The sequence below is a fragment of the Hevea brasiliensis genome, chromosome 2 (genome assembly GCF_030052815.1).
Source record: "Hevea brasiliensis isolate MT/VB/25A 57/8 chromosome 2, ASM3005281v1, whole genome shotgun sequence".
NCBI classification, from domain to species: domain Eukaryota; kingdom Viridiplantae; phylum Streptophyta; class Magnoliopsida; order Malpighiales; family Euphorbiaceae; genus Hevea; species Hevea brasiliensis.
The window spans coordinates 107,208,737-107,213,378 of NC_079494.1; the positions used below are offsets into that span (position 1 = coordinate 107,208,737).

The window sequence follows — 4,642 nt, forward strand, 5'->3', positions numbered from 1 at the left end:
ATGAAGGAGGATCATCATTATTATATCGCGGAGTTCAAGCTTGAAGTGAGAGGAAAGAGGCTGTTGAGAATATACTCAACAATATGATCAATTAATAAGAATGCAATTAATAATTTATATACAATTTCTAAACTAATACCTTCCTAAGTTTATATGATTAAAATTAATTTGAATGAATTATCATAAGGTAAAATTCACATGAGAATAAATTTAATAATCATGAAATTAAATATTTATATTTATATTCATAAATTTATTATATATTTTTTAATTAATTTTATATAAATCTCAATATAATTATTTAATTTAATAGATACTAAATTTGCATTCATGTGAAGTCAAGTTTAACTAATTAATTGAACACAAAAACATGACACATGCAAATACTTTGACCTCCATAAATGGGAAAATTATAGAATGAGCTTACTGGTGCAAGACCATGGGTAAAGAAACACAGGAAACTGTGACTGTGTCCTGATGTCCGCATAAAATCACCTGTGGTCTGTGGTCACTGCTTACTCATCAGCAGCCAAGAGCAGCAAGAAAACAAGACTAGGATCTTGATCACATCGCACTTGAGAGAAAGCGACATATATTGCGAAGCTTTTGATACAGATGCGATGAGAGCAGCGATCAATCCAAGGTCTTTTTTTTTTTTTTTTTTCCTTCTCTTAAAACAGCGCCCAACCCTCGTTTCCACCTCTTATGGAGAAGCAGAGCAACCTCGCTAGCTCGTTTGGAAATCTCGGCGTCATTCACTGTCTAATTGCCATGGTTTTATCATTTAAACAACTCATTTCAGTCGCTTTCGCCTCTCTTTTGCGCATGTCTCCTGGTATTATTCTCTTATATATAGGCAACATCTTCAAGGATTGCTGCACATTTAGCTTTCTTTAATTATAATAGCTTTAATTAGATTTCTGGGTCATAATGGTTATGATGGACAGCTTCCCTGCCGTGAACAACCATCGGCCGAGAAAAGCACGCGGTGGTCGCTGACTTGGATGATACCTTGCTCATAGGCCGTAGCTCTTTCCCTTATTTTGCTCTGATCGCTTTCGAGGGCGGTGGTGTTTTGAGGCTTCTTTTCTTGCTATTGGCTTCACCATTAGCAGGCCTTCTCTATTACTTTGTTTCAGAGTCTGCTGGCATTCAAGTTCTAATCTTTGCTTCATTTGCTGGTATGAAAGTATCCGACATTGAGTCTGTGGCATGTGTAGTGCTGCCCAAATTCTACTCCGGTGATCTTCATCCTGAGTCGGCGTGTGTTCTCTTTTGTGTGGGAAGCGCTGCGTTCTTACGGCAAATCCCAGGATTATGGTGGAAGCATTTTTGAACGATTTCTTGGGAGCTGATTAGGTTTTGGGCACTGAGATATCAACTTATGAAGGTAGAGCAACTGGGTTTGTTAGCAGCCCTGGGGTGCTTGTAGGAAAGAGCAAGGCAAAGGCTCTTCACAAGGCTTTTCCTGACACTAGCCCAGAGATTGGGCTTTGAGATAGGCATACTGAAATTCCCTTCATGAGATTGGGCTTGGAGATAGGCATACTGAAATTCCCTTCATGGCTATGTGCCAGGTTAGCTTAATTAAACATAAAACTTCCATTTGATACAGGGATGGAAAACCAATATCTAAAGTTTAAAATTAACATTTAATTATTCAATATAATTTTACAGGAGGGTTACCACGTGCCTCCCCAGCCAAAAGTCAGGGCAGTAACACGTGACAAGCCCCCAAAGCCCATCTTCTTCCATGATGGCCGGTTAGTGCAGAAGCCAACACCTTTAATGGCGCTAGTCATTATTCTTTGGATTCCCATCGGCTTTATTCTAGCTTGCTTGCGAATTGTAGCCGGGTCACTCCTGCCCATGCCATTGGTCTATCATGCTTTCTGGGCACTGAGTCACCATAAAGGGCACCCACCTCCCCCAGCCAAAAAATCCACGGGCCAATTTGGTGTCCTCTTTGTTTGCTCCCACAGAACCCTTCTTGACCCAATATTTCTCTCCACCACACTTGGCCCCCCTATTGCAGCAGTCACATACTCAGTTTGTCGTCTCTCTGAAATTATTTCGCCCATCAAAACTGTTAGGCTCAGCCGCGATCGTGCCACCGATGCATCAATGATCAAGAAGTTATTAGAAGAAGGTGACCTAGCCATATGCCCCGGGGGACTACTTGCCGGGAACCATTTCTTTTAAGGTTTTCAGCTTTTTTCTCTGAATTAACAGATCAAATTGTGCCGGTGGCTATGGTGAATCGGATGAGCTTGTTCCATGGAACAACGGCCAGAGGTTGGAAAGGGATGGATCCATTTCACTCCTTCATGAACCCTAGCCCAGCATATGAAGTAACTTTCTTGAGCAAGTTGCCGCATGAGCTAACATGCAGTTCAGGGAAGGCTAGCCATGAGATGGCTAATTACATACAGAGGGTGATTGCGGCTACTCTTTCTATAATGCACTACATTTACTGGGAAAGACAAGTACAGGGCACTTGCTGGGAACGATGGAACTGTGGTTGAGAAATCTAAGCTCCAAGCCAACAAAGCAATGGGTTGCTAGCCCTTTTTTTTTTTTTAATCTGTGTGTGTCAACGTCTAAGTACCTTCATGAACCTTTTGGTGTTACCAACTTACCATTCCAATTTTGGAGAAGTGATGACCAATTCTTATCCTTCAGAGTTTCAAATAACATCAATTTCATGCTTGTAAGAAGTTGCATGAGGACAAAAATAATATTTGTTATATGTTCTCCTCTAATACGATAAGATGGAATATACAACGGAAAATCGTGACAAAATTTAGACTTCAAGTTTGGTATGTAATACATTTGGTTCATTTCCAATGCAAACATATATGCAACTGTTGATGATCAATTGCAGTGGTGCCTAATGGTTCACATCTCCAATATTTAGGTAGTTTTCTGTAGGTTACAAGAATCGCATTCAGATTTAATATATTGTAGGTTTGCTCTATGTAACAAGGTCATCTGAATGTGCCCTTGTGTCTGACATACGTACAAAACATATATAAAAGCAACCTTGAGACTGTCGATGCCTGCCATGGATGTTATCATGATGTCTTGCCATGAGTGCTGATGTCGGTATGTTTGATCTTCTAAAATGTTGATAGAATTTTTCAGTTAAATGTTGTCAAACAAAACCTTTGAGCCATGATCAAATCCTTCTACAAATTTTAATCCCTGTTGCATGTCATATACGCTCTCTGCCTTACCATTTTCTTGAGTACATGCAAAGGTGGCAGAGAAGACTAATATAGCTTTAGGGGTACAATGTAGCAGTTTAGAACAAGAGAACTGTGTATGATTCAACTTCAATCTACTTGGTGATATCATGGCCAGTCTTCTCCCTTGTTATAAAACAGTAATACCATGTTACCACCTAAGGTGGAATGGCAGAGCAATAAGATATTAATAAATATACAAATAGAATTACTAAACATTGTTTTTGAAAAGAAATAACTACTTGATGATTACAAATTTTTTAAACCCGCTATATATATATATATACATATATGTTTTTTCACCGTTAGTTTGTAATTTAATATAAAATATTCTATAGGGAATAGCCAATATAGTATATAATTCTTGAAAACAGTATAAATGTAGACTATGTGAATAGTCTCTGCAAGTCTACAGTATAAGGTAGACAGTAGCAGATCTAGAACAAAAAAATTTCCAGAGTCAATATATAAAATCTAAATAATAAAATATTACTGAAAATTTTAATTAGAATTCATTAATCAACTTATCACACATATAATTATACCATACTATCTTGACAAAATTTTCTACCAAAAATGTTATAATAAAATTTTAAAAGTAAATAAACTTTTGAATGCATGACAGACTTGTTTGTTTCAAGTAATTTTAAATTTTATAGAAAAGAAGATTCAATAATTAAATTTAAAATAGATCAAAGCATATAAATATATATAAATATAAAAAATATTTAACAAAAAAGAGGGGGTTAATTGACCATTTTTCATATATTACATCTGCCACTGAGTATAGAGTACATGAATGCTGAGATTCCGAGTAAAGTCGCTTGTCAAAGTGTCAATCTTCTCCAACATTATCACATTTGATCAAAGTCTGGGTGACTCAACAAAAAACACCCCACTTTGATAAATACTTCTGCATTTACCCTTTCTTGATAAAAGGTTTTTTTCATTTATCTCTTTTTGAAAAAAAATTCAATTTTATAATATAATTTTTATATGTAAAATGATTTTATTGTGGTCATTTAAATACAACAGTTGCATAGATATTTGGTTTGAGTAGTTTGATTCTTTATCCCTTAAGCGAGATTGAGTGTATAGTTATATTAAATAAAATCTCCTATTTAAATTTTTTTTTTAAATTCATGATGAATTAGATTTAAGTAAAAATTTTCTACCGCTAGAGATACAATGAGCCAATTAAATTTTGATTTTTTTTCCATTTAATATGCATATATATTTAATTTATTATGTGTAATAGGTAATTTTAGTTAATTGGCCCCTAAGTCTTTCTAATATTAATCAAACTTGCCTTATAAATTTTAATATTTAATTTTAAGAATTAATTTCCTTTTATAAGCTAGTTGTTTGAAGAAATAAATTCTAAAATAATAATAATA

At 35.4% G+C, this 4,642-nt stretch overlaps 1 pseudogene; it reads left to right on the top strand.

Moving 5' to 3' along the window:
* Positions 1–930: 930 nt before the first annotated feature.
* On the top strand, positions 931–2,716 carry LOC110662935 (glycerol-3-phosphate acyltransferase RAM2-like; annotated as a pseudogene).
* Positions 2,717–4,642: the final 1,926 nt, after the last annotated feature.